Below are 12,712 nucleotides of genomic sequence, written 5' to 3' on the forward strand. Positions count from 1 at the left end.
GTGTCCACTACTCCATTTTTTTAAGTTGTTATAATTGTCTTTTAGTAGTAAAAAAAAAAAAAAAAGTCAAGTCATAAAAAAATGCTCAGGAGAAAAATGGTGACATCCTTTGAGTTGTTTTGTCCACAGAGACCTCGTGGTTTGTCCTGGGGAACTCAAAGTTTCCCCACCTAAAGAATGGTCCAGACGTCCCACAAAATAAATAGAAACTTGGGAGAGGCTTGGTCAGTGAAACTGTGACAGGGGGTCAGTTAGGCTTGCATGACTCACCTGCCCCTAATCTACCCAATCCAGACCCGAAACAGGTGCATTGGGTGTGGACGCCAGGCTGCTCCGTAGCTGGACAATCAGGCAAACCTGTGTGACCAGAACAAAAACATGGAGGCCTGGGAGCTTCTGCTTGGAGAAGGAGGAGAGGCACCTACACTAAAAAGAAGCATAAATCTGACACCCTAGACCTTTTAAAATTATTTATGTCTTCACTGAAGCCTGGTGAAAGTGTGCAAGGACATTTTATCATACTTCCTTAAAAAATTGTAGTTCCTAAAAATCCTGTTTCAACAGCACTGTCTACAAAAGAAATTAATTCATAATCAATCTAAGAAAGAAATGGAAATCTTTATTTGAGCCAACCTGAGGATTATAAGCCAGAGACAGTCTCTCAGAGAGCTCTGAGGAGTGCTCCAAAGAGGTAAAGGGGGAGGCCAGTATAGGTGTGATTTTGGAGAAGGGGGTACGTGCAGTCAAGCACGCATCTTGGTAGAGGTGATTTGCGAGGAACAGGTACCTTAGTTAATGGTTTTAGTGCTCCTCTAAGTATGGGAAGATGCAAAAAACTGGATTCATAAAATTTTCTCCTGAAAATATCTAACCACCTGAGGGCCAGTTTTGCCAGTTTTCCCTCAGCACAAAATGTTTCATCCTGATCTTTGCCCTGAATTCCTTTCAGGGTGTACTGCATAAGTCAGCGACTGCAGTGACCAATGACTTGATCCTTGTAGAAATGGCTGGTGGGCAACATTCTTTGTTTTACAATCCCTTCCCTTTTGGTCTTAATTTTTTTTTTTTTTTTTTTTTTTTTTTTTTTTGCGGTATGCGGGCCTCTCGCTGTTGTGGCCTCTCCCGTTGCGGAGCACAGGCTCCGGACGCGCAGGCTCAGCGGCCATGGCTCACGGGCCCAGCCGCTCCGCGGCATGTGGGATCCTCCCGGACCAGGGCACGAACCCGTGTCTCCTGCATCGGCAGGCGGACTCTCAACCACTGCGCCACCAGGGAAGCCCTGGTCTTAATTTTAATCAAGGTTTGGGAGGCATTTCGTGACCATTTTGTCCCACAGCGCTAGGAATGCTCATTCCCAGGTCAGGCGAGGATTTGGTTGATAAGCCACTCGATGTGCTATTACTGGACTAGGCCCTGTTAACAGTATCCAAAAGCCTCTGGATCACCTGTCTTACATTCTGTTATGGTCCAGGAAATGTTTCCCTCTTGTCATTTCTTCCCATACCTGGAGTTACACTATGACAATCATTGATCTTATAGAACCATATATTTGGTAAATCATTTCAAGTCTCCCAGTCATCATTAATTTTATTGGAGGCCAGTCACACATTTGATAATGCAAGAAACAATAATCTTGTACAATAGGCAGAATACAAGTAATATAACTAGTAGCATTCACAAGGTCATAAGTAAGTATTTAAGTGAAGAGCTTCCATTAGGTGTGGCCCAGTATCTCCCCAGGTCATCTGACCTGTCTGTTTTGCACCAATTGCTATCTTTAAGGGAAATGATACATTGTTATTGTACATAAAGTTCACCCAAGAAGTCTGCAGGTATAAGGTGAGTGGTGGGTCATAGTGACCCCTTAAGGATTGAGGAATGTTCCTCAAAGGAATGTTATCTTCTGAGGAGTTAGGTGGCTGCTGTCAGAAGAAGCAGGTATTTATGTTTGAGCAGGTATTTCTGCCATTGGGGAGTCTGGTTAATGCATAATGCAGATGTACAATGCATGATAGAAGGGAGGGAGGAGGCCAAAGAGCAAAGAAAAGTTTATGTTTAAATTTTTCTTGTCTTGGGACTTGCCTGGTAGTCTAGTGGGTAAGACTCCATGCTCTCAGTGCAGGCGGCCCAGGTTCAATCCCTGGTCGGGGAACTAGATCCCACATGCATGCCGCAACTAAGAGTTCACATGCCGCAACTAAAAGATCCGCATGCTGCAACGAAGATCCCGCGTAGGGCAGCTAAGACCCAGCGCAGCCAGAATAAATAAATAAATAAATAAATAAACAAACAAAATTGTCTTCTCTTAAGATATGAATTTTTATTCCATCATGCATATACACACAAACACAATTTTTCATGTAACTTCAGTGAGTTCAGGACCCCTGAATAAATCCCTGTTAATACCCACTTAACTACTTTGTTTGCCGAATTCTCAGTTCCTAAAATTCTGACCCCCAAATTTTAGCCAAACGAAAATACAGTTGGATGCCCACGGCAAGATACGAGATCCATTCTTTTTGGATATTGGCAAGTGAGTTGCCCTTATAAATTGCATAAAGCATATGAATTGTGTACCAAAGAAACCAACATTTATATCCCTTCCTTCCTCTGTTAGTCACTCATTCATTTCACAAACATTTGCTTGCTAAGCACCTACTATTTTGGAGTAACGCCTTTATGTAAAATCAATCTCCAACTTCAAGATTCAAAGCAGTTAACGAGTAGGACTGATGTTTAAATAAGGTGTTTTTTGTTTTGTTTTGTTTTGTTTTTTTTTGTGGTATGCGGGCCTCTCACTGTTGTGGCCTCTCCCGTCGCGGAGCACAGGCTCCAGACGCGCAGGCTCAGCGGCCATGGCTCACGGGCACAGCCGCTCCGCGGCACGTGGGACCCTCCCGGACCGGGGCACGAACCCGCGTCCCCTGCATCAGCAGGCGGACTCTCAACCACTGCGCCATCAGGGAAGCCCAGGACTGATGTTTAAATAGACAATTACAATTGTGTGCTGTGACAAGGTTCCTGGAGGAGCAGGAAAGAAAGGGGTGAAGGGAGGTGTCGCTGGGGAGGGCACCAAATTCAGCCTGGGAGTTGGATATGGCTGAGAGTGGTTTCAGGGAGAGCTTTTTGGACAAGGAGGCACATGAACTGTATCTTGGGGAATTGCTGGAGTTTTCAGATGACAAGAGTGGGAGAAAGATGTTCCCTCCAGAGGGGATAGCATTCTCAAAGACCCAGCGGCAGGAGGAGGCGCGGCAGAGCTTGTCACTGCTGTGTTTGGGCTGGAGTGGAGCGTGGCCATGGAGACTGTCGCGAGAGGTGAAGTAAGGGTCAGTTCACAGAGGGCCTGCAGTGCTGGTCTCAGGCGTTTACTCCTTAAGCTCAGTGGGATGCGGAGCCTCTGAAAGCTCTTGATCAGGGCCTGATGTCATCGAATTCGCATGTGGCTTGGCAGAGTGTTGTGCTATTCAAGCCTATGCGTGGAGATTGCTTCTCTATCAGATGCTTTTAAACCCTGAAAACAATAATAATGAATGGAAATGATAAATGACTTGCTTTTAATGCATTAAAATAGGTACTTGGTTGTACCTTTACATAACAGCACTCTGAACTGCTTGCTTTTAAATGTTCTTTTGAATGGAGTTCAAAAGAACTCCAGGGCCCTGGGTGTAGCATGCATACCTCACATCCAGCTTATCTATGTTTCAAGTTGGCACCTAATGTAACCTCTAATACCAGTGGAGATTCAAATATTGAGATTGTTTATCATTTTACATTTTTTCCCACTTTCTTTTTAGTTTTTTTATTGATTATATTTTTAGTTTAAAACGGAGAGAAAGGGGCTTCCCTGGTGGCGCAGTGGTTGAGAGTCCGCCTGCCGATGCAGGGGACACGGATTCGTGCCCGGTCCGGGAGGATCCCACATGCCGCGGAGCAGCTGGGCCCCGTGACCCATGGCCTCTGGGCCTGCGCGTCCGGAGCCTGTGCTCCGCAGCGGGAGAGGCAACAGCAGTGAGAGGCCCACGTACTGCACAAAAAAAAAAAAAAAAAAAAAAGCGGAGAGAAAACTTTAATGAAGAAAACCCACCTAGAGCATCAATATCCTTAAATGGATACTTTATTTACTCACATATTTATAATATGCTTTTATGAATATAATGCCCCTTCCCTGATTAGCCTGTGGTCTATTTGCTTTACTTTCCAGCTAAATTTGCATCAGAATTTAGGTTAACTCAAAGGAGTAGATAATGCCTGCAAATGTCATTTGTTGTGGTATATTGCAACGGGAAAAAACATTTAAATCCAAGCACTGATGGGGTAGTAAGAAAAAGACAAATTTTGGCAACAGACAGATTTGGGTTCAAGAACCAATTCTGTTAGTTACCAGAGACATAACGTCGGGCAAGATACTTAACCTCTCTAAATCTTTGTGCCCTTTATGTAAAATGGAGCTAATAATAATTTCCTTGCAAGATTGTTGAGGTAAGTGAAAGAACATGTATTCAGAGCCTTGTATAGGTGTTTCAAAAGTAGCGGTTAAACAAACAAACACACAAACAAAAAACTAAAAAGAAATAAGTAAAAATTAATAATAAATAATAAATAAATAATTTTCAAACAACAAAAAAGAGAAAACAAATAAGCAAACAAAAAAGGGGTGATTAGATACAGAAGACTTACTAATAATAGAAGCAGTTAGCTTAGGAGGCAGTTGCAAAGAGGAAAGAGAATACCTTTTAGAAATATTCAAAACTTGATGATTACATTAGGGTAACCTAACTATTGTCAACCCCCAAATCTCTATCGTATACTATAATAAAGTTTTTATTTCTCACTCTGTGTTAGTTCGGATCTTCTGAGAGCAGATGCCAGGATGAGATTAGATATGCAAGAGATTTACTGGGGGAAATGCCTGTGAAGGATAAATAGGAGGATGCCAGGGGAGGCAAGGAGAGCTTTCAGACCACAGTGAAGCTCTGACACCTGCAAAGGAAAAGCCAAGGAAGGAGGATGGGTAGGAAGCATTCTGGACTTCAGTGTAGGCCCAAGAAAGACTCAACCAGGCTGATGGAGAATCCATAGTCAAAGTCACCTGCTGGAGGAATCCCAGGTCTTGCAGGAACGGGTCCAAATTTGTACTCCCACCTGGCTGTCATTGGCAGAGACCAGCCCACAGAAAGTATAGGCTTGGCACAAACACAGTGATAGATCCAGTGGGGCAGAGCTGAAGCCATAGTACATCTTGTCCCCCCAAGCAGGAGATCTGAACAGCATGCTTTCATGACCCCACACCCACCTCATCATTGGTCTCATGCGGATCAGTTCTGGGAGTTGCAGATTTCCATCAAGTCATTCAGGGACCCAGGCTCCTTATATGTATGTCTCTGCCCTCCTCCAGGTTTCTAAAGATCTCTCCGTTCAGTTGGCAGATACTGCGTGAAAGGTTTCCATGGGTTTCACCTGGACTTTCCTCACACTACCTATGTTTGGACTACATTGGCCAGGACGCAGACACATGGCTCTACCTAACTGCAGGAAGACTGGAAAACACAGACCAACTGCATACCCCAAAAACTTTTTTCACAAGGCAGATGAGAGACAGAGCAAAGTCCCCAGTTTCTGGCTTGGATTACTGGATAGATGGTGGTACCACTTGTTGGGATGGAAAACACTGACTTCAGAGGAAGAGGAGCTATCTGGTAGCCAGCTACACATTCAGATCTGGAGCCCAGGGTTAGAGATAACCCAGATGGTGGTTGACGCCATGAATTGACAAGTCTCAGCACCAGAAAAGAAAAGGACAAGAACAGAAGTCTGAAGAATTCCAAAATATAAGGGACTATGTGACTCAATGCCTATTTGGATCTCCTTTTAGCGTGCCTTCCTGTACAGCAAAGTTGGAAAGCTTAAAACGTCATTTCCCAGACTCCTGGCAGCTAGGGTTTCCAAGGATGTGGTTTAGGTTCTGCCAATTAGACGCCCTCATGTAAGACTCCAACTGCCAAGTGGACTGAGTGGGGCCAGGCAGGGCAGAGGCACCCCTTTTGCTGGTGCTGAGGGCACGGCCCTAGTTCTCAGGTGGGAGGCCATCCCAGCAGTCTCCTGGTTCAGCAGGCACTTCCCAGTTGTGGCAGGAGCTGCAATTCCCTTGGCAACTCGGTCCTAACATTATCTTTGTTCCTGGTAACTCAGCTTAGGATCTTCAGCTCGCCCATGGATTCTATAAGCCAATGAATACCTTGTAATGATACCTTTCCTCTTAAACTAGCCAGGGTGGGTTCTACCCTTTGCACCTAAACCATCACGGGTATGGTCACAGAAACCTTAGCCTTTGAAAGAGGCTGAGAAGGAAAGGCCAGAGAAATAGCACTAAAACCAGAACAGACTGCTGCCCCCAAATCAAGGGAGGGGAGAATTTCAATAAGTGGTCAGCAATTAGATGCTGCAGAGAGGCCAAGAGAGATAGACATGTAAGGTAGAATAACACAGCCAGATGGTCACAGGTGATCCTGACAGGAGCAATTTCAGTGGAACATAGTAGGAAAGGAAGCTAGTTGCAGGAGGTTTAGGAAATTCTTCTATTTTATTTGAACTCAACTTATGAAGCAAGAGGAAGGTATTATTATATTCAGGTATTACTGTATGATTTGAGAGGTACAAGGAAGATTATTCCTTGCTTATTTTTTTCATATAAATTTATTTATTTCTTATTTTTGGCTGTGTTGGGTCTTCATTGCTGCGTGCAAGCTTTCTCTAGTTGTGGCTTGCGGTGCATGGGCTTCTCACTGCGGAGGCTTCTCTTGTTGCAGAGCACGGTCTCTAAGTGCGAGGGCTTCAGTAGTTGCGGCACACGGGCTCAGTAGTTGTGACTCGCGACTCTAGAGCACGGGCTTAGTAGTTGTGGTGCATGGGCTTAGCTCCGTGGTATGTGGGATCTCTCCGGACTAGGGCTCAAACCCGTGTCACCTGTGTTGGCAGGTGGATTCTTAACCACTGCACTACCAGGGAAGTCCCTATTCCTTGCTTATTACTGTGAAATCCAACACGGCAGTCCAATCCCTCTAGATGGAGTAATTTGTCTTCTGGTATCATTTATTTGAGGGGGCTCTAGCCCCAGCTCTACCAGGTTCTATAAAACAATTCTCTGAACTTGCATTTTTAAAAGAGAAAAAGATCCCTTAAAAAGGGATGTACTAATATCTAGCCTGCCTCCTGCACAGGCAGAATGGCATAGGAGATAAAAGCACAGGATTCGGACTTGGCCAGACTCAGGCCTTAATCCTGGTTTTGCCACTAGTTGGCTTCATGGCCTTTGGCAAGTTGCTTATACTTAGCTTTCTCCTCTGTAAAATAGGGATAATATTGTCAACCTCCGAGAGTGGTTATGATGATTAATCGAGGTATGTAAGGCGTTTGGCACAGGGTCTGGTGAGCAAAAAGTACAGAGTAAATGACAGTTCATTTCATAAGTGGTCAGAAATACCTTTTGGGAAATAATGACCATGACTGCCTTCCTCACAGGGTTGCTGCCAAATGAGATAATGTACAGGAAAGCAAAGTATAAGGTCTATTATTAGAATGAGTATAGACAACGAGAAAGGTCACCTCTCCAACCAGAAATTGACTGAGTTCCTTGACAACTAGATTGTGCTAGGGGGTCGGTGGGGAGGGCGAGGCCAGGAGAGGGAGAAACTGAGATGGATTTCAATCATTGTACAGTTTTTCCGAGGACTGGCCCCTGTTTTGATAATAGACTCTCCCCCATAAACGGGCAGCTGATGAACGTAGACCTGTTGGTACAGATGGGAACCCTGCCTGGTAGAACTGGGTAAGTGCAACGGCAAAGGGAGCAGATATATTTACTTGAAATTAGGTGAAAGAGTCATACATCAAGAACCTCATTCTGGTTGGGTTCAATGCCAGACTTCCCTCCCCTCTCTGCCTCTTTCTGGGCCTCTGCAGAAAAGACACACCGACTCTGTACAGAGTAAAAATTCGAAATAGCTTACATGGAAATAAACCACCTGCTTGTACAGAGAAGAAGAGCAGAAATCCTTGGAGGTGGGCAAGAGACTTCCTGCTTCCCTGCCCAGCCTGCTCTTTTTTTTCTTTTTTGCCGTACGCGGGCCTCTCACTGCTGTGGCCTCTCCCGTTGAGGAGCACAGGCTCCGGACGCGCAGGCTCAGCGGCCGTGGCTCATAGGCCCAGCCGCTCCGCGGCATGTCGGATCTTCCCGGACCGGGGCCCGAACCCTCATCCCCTGCATCGGCAGGCGGACTCGCAACCACTGCGCCACGAGGGAAGCCCCTGCTCTTGACCATCCACGACCGCAAAGGAGTGGGCTTAAACTCCACTCTCTGCAGCCTCCTTTCCTTGTTCCTCCTCCCAGGAACACATCCATAAAGGCGCCCACGCCAAAGGGGGCCTCCTGATGTCACCACCCCACCTCGTATCCCACCCCCACTCCATCCATTTACTTTATCCTTGTACCTGTTAGAACCTAAATACAGCCGGGACAGTGAGTTTTTCACTGTGGATTATTTTATTTTTTCAATTCACTGTTGTTCTAATCAGCAATCATCCATGTTCCCGGTCACCTCATTCTATGGGGTGAAACATTTAAAGCCGTGTTAGAGTTCAAGGTGAAGCTGCCCCCTGCAGCCGGAGGTACCCTGCAGCCCTAGGCTTTACTCACTTGGCTGGTGTCGGAGACCCTGAGGGGCTGGTCAGAGTGGGCATGTGAGCAGAGGCGGTGCGATCAACTCTGCCACCTGCTGAATAGGTGGCAATGATGGCTGAGTCAGTCTGCTAAGAGGGATGGCCCTGGCATTGTCCCAGAAGAGGCTTAGTAAATCCCTCCTGATTGCTAACCTCTGAGACCTCACATCCTATAGTTTCCCAAGACAGACCTGGGAGTACCAATGCTCAACCTCATAATCACAGCCAAAAGCCCCAATGTTCTGAAGAAATGGGGTGTAAGCTTGTACTAAAAAAAACCAAAAAAACAAAAAACACAACGATAAGGAGCAATTTGCCCATCAAAGACATTCTGGAGGGGCTTCCCTGGTGGCGCAGTGGTTGAGAGTCCGCCTGCTGATGCAGGGGACACGGGTTCGTGCCCCGGTCCGGGAAGATCCCACATGCCGCGGAGTGGCTGGGCCCATGAGCCATGGCCGCTGAGCCTGCGCGTCCAGAGCCTGTGCTCCAAAATGGGAGAGGCCACAACAGTGAGAGGCCCGCGTACCACAAAAAAAAAAAAAAAAAAAAAAAAAAAAGACATTCTGGAGAGCAGATCACATGTACACATTGCACTGCCTGCCTCCCTCTTACCACATCTACAAAGTCCCTACAAGCCACCAAATCAGGATTATACTGTGGCTGTCCTTTCTGCAGGCTCTGTTCAAACTTTTATAAAAGATAATTTAATTTTATTCAACTCAACTCACTGAGTTGATACATTTATTTTAACATCTATTCTATGCCCGGCACCGTGGGAGTGAGACATGAATTAAAATATTAGGGCTGCCTTGAAAGTACCTTCAACAGAGTTAGAGAAATAAGCACCTTTACTATTTCACAGTGGAGACTGAGGGCAGTAGACACAAGTGCATTTGGTTTTCGTCCCCTCCACCCTAGACTTTCTGAAGATCATAGCCCTCCCTCTTGCCTTGGGGGAAGAAAATGGAAATCTTTATCTGAGACTTATTCCTCTGTGGGATTTGAACCTCGTAGGGAATTTTGCTTCATTCATCCACTTTCTCTTTCATTGTCAACCTCTTTGCACTTGCTCTAGAAACATGTTTAAATCTAAGCTATCTCTACATTTCTTTCTCTTTCATCCTTTCCTCTTGGGATACTGTTTTTCTTCTTCCATTCATTCACTCATTTACTCATTAATTTAACAAATACATAGTGATGGACACTGTGGGCAAGGCCCTCTCCTAGGCTGGAGACATAGGAACAGATAAGGTCCTTGACTTTTAAGAAGCCCACTTTGTGGTCGAGGAGACACATTTATTTATTTATTTAAACTTATTTTTGTCTGCATTGGGTCTTCATTGCTGCACACGGGCTTTCTCTAGTGGTGGCCAGCGGGGGCTACTCTTCATTGCAGTGGCTTCTCTTGTTGCAGAGCATGGGCTCTAAGTGCGTGGGCTTCAGTAGTTGTGGCACGTGGGCTCAGCAGTTGTGGCTCAAGGGCTCTAGAGCGCAGGCTCAGTAGTTGTGGTGCACGGGCTTAGTTGCCCCACGGCAAATGGGATCTTCCCGGGCCAGGGCTTGAACCCGTGTCCCCTGGAATGGCAGGCAGATTCCTAACCACTGCACCACCAGGGAAGCCCCAAGGAAGCACATTTAAACAGGTGTATTTTGGTGCCACCTTTGTCCTTCTTTTCATTGTCAAACTCCCTGGAAGAATAACCACCTGTTCATTACTCATTCCCTGTGGCCCTCCTACCTCTTCAGAAATAACCATCAGGAACATCAGCTGGGACTTCCTATTTCCAAATGTCCAGTCCTCACCTTTGTGCTCACTTGTCCCAGCCCTCTTGTGGGATGTTTACCCTGAGACTCTGTTGACTGGGAATTTGAAAATTCTATGCATCAGGGTTATTGTGAGGATTAAATGAGATATTGTGTGAAAAGTTCCTGTCACATGGTAGATGCTAAACAAATATTAGTATCTTTTCTTTTGATGACACTACAGTCTTTTTAGTTTTTTTTTTTTTTAATCTCTCTTACTTAGAATTTCTTTGCAGGATTTTTATCCTCCCAATCCCCCTGAATTGCAGGCATTGCTTAGTGGAAATTAGCTTTTGGGGGGGGTCCCCTCACCAAATATCGAGGGCAAGTCCAAGATTTCTGCCTGGAGAGTCTCTCCCTTCTCAGCCTCCCCCCTCCCTGACCTCCTCCTATCCCCCACCCTTTTGCGAGTGGTTTTGATGGAGCAGATCTGGGCATGGCAAGTCAGAGTCTTACAGCTTCCTGGACAAATAGTGTTTGGTTCAGGAATGGCCTGGAGACTCCACAGCATCATTGCGGTCCTTGACACATCTACTGAGGCTTCTGGGAGTGAGGCCCTTTTTTCCCAGTGGGCTTGAAAGCCTGAAGATTTAAGACCAGATACAAATGCAGCCATCCTGTTCCCAAGAGGGAGACCTAGCCAATGAATGGATCTATAACCAGAGAAAGCAGAGCCAAAATATAGTGAAAGAAAATCTGGGTCCTGGTGGCATTATTTGGGCCTCTGTATCAACTCACACCTGAAAGCAACATAACTGTTGGACTTCCTTGCTTCCATGAACCATTAAGTCCCCTTTCTGCTTAAGCATTAATCCCCTTTTGGATTGAGTTTTCTGATACATATAAGCAAATGAATTTTAACTGAGAGAAAGGTACATTAACGTTCACTTCCCGGTCAAACACAAATACTCATCAAGTATCTTCTTTGTGCTAAGGACTGAGCTAGGACCTGGAGACCATTGTAAGCTACACCCTATCTCTGCTTTCAAGAAGCCTGTAAGCTAGTAAGAGACAAGTTAATAGATAATGACAGGGGCTTCCCTGGTGGCGCAGTGGTTGAGAGTCCGCCTGCTGATGCAGGGGACACGGGTTCGTGCCCCAGTCCGGGAAGATCCCACATGCCGCGGAGCGGCTGGGACCGTGAGCCGTGGCCGCTGAGCCTGCGCGTCCGGAGCCTGTGCCCCACAACGGGAGAGGCCACAGCAGTGAGAGGCCCCGCGTACCGCAAAAAAAAAAAAAAAGATAATGACAAGATAGTGCCATTACTACTCCAAAAGGGGTTTGTACAGCATGTTATGGAAGCACAAAGAGGGAACACGTAAGTTGTCTCAGGGAATCATGGGAGGCTTTCTGGGGGTATAATCTACATGGAGACTCAAAGGATACATAGCCAGGCAATGAGAGGGGGGAGGGATGAAGAGTATTTCCTGCAGTGAGAAAATGATAAGCAAAGCTCAGAGAAAATAGCACAGGACATTTTGGAGACCTGTAGGGAGTGCAATAGAGTTCTAGGGAGAGGGTCTATCAAAAGTGGAGAGAGATAAGCAAGAGCAAAACCACGAAGGATCTTGCAAGCTTAAGGAGTGTGAGTGGAAATACGAAAGGCTTTTAGCAGGGGAGTGTGTGGACATGGTCACCCACTGCTATGTACGCCAATGTCTCATCCATTCCCACAACTGTACATGTCTTCTTCTTCAAGGTTGATGACATCCAAATCTAAGTCTCAGGCCTCTGTCCTGAGCTCCAGATACACAACTCCATGTGGATATCCTATGGGAACATCAGATGAATCTCTTCATCTTCCTTCTCTCTCGTTCTGCTCAAATCCCCAGATTCAGTCATAGCCCTGCCCTCTTTCCAGTCACGGGCTCTAAAGCCCTGAGTCACCTTTCTGTCTTCCATTTCCTACACCACTGTGCCATACTCAACGGTTGCCAAGTCTCAGCAATTCCGTTTTCAGAATATCTCATTCATTTTCGTGTGAACTGAAGGAGCCATATTTTTTTTACTTCCCAGAAAGCTTTCCCATCCCCCTTCTTCTGGTAACTGAGCAGGTATATGACCCAGGCATGGCTACTCGTGATGTCTGTGGCAGACAGATGCTAGGGTGACCCCTCATGGTCTCCACTTCTTTGGGCTCATGCCCCTGGGTGTTCTCCTCTCTTTGAGTGTGGATGGAACCTATGACTTG

General features: G+C 46.0%; 1 long non-coding RNA gene across 3 annotated transcripts in view; it reads left to right on the forward strand.

Moving 5' to 3' along the window:
* The window catches only part of LOC136794927 (uncharacterized), a 76,171-nt gene that overhangs the window by 46,543 nt on the left and 16,916 nt on the right, over nucleotides 1-12,712 (forward strand). Inside the window, exon 5 of one of the 3 annotated variants that reach the window (XR_010842394.1) lies at nucleotides 5,423-6,708. The exons of the other annotated variants lie outside the window; for them this stretch is intronic. This is a non-coding gene — a long non-coding RNA (uncharacterized lncRNA). Of the gene's footprint in view, nucleotides 1-5,422; nucleotides 6,709-12,712 lie in introns of those variants that run through there. 3 annotated transcript variants of the gene reach the window in all.

The sequence above is a fragment of the Kogia breviceps genome, chromosome 10 (genome assembly GCF_026419965.1).
Source record: "Kogia breviceps isolate mKogBre1 chromosome 10, mKogBre1 haplotype 1, whole genome shotgun sequence".
Taxonomy (NCBI): Eukaryota; Metazoa; Chordata; class Mammalia; order Artiodactyla; family Physeteridae; genus Kogia; species Kogia breviceps.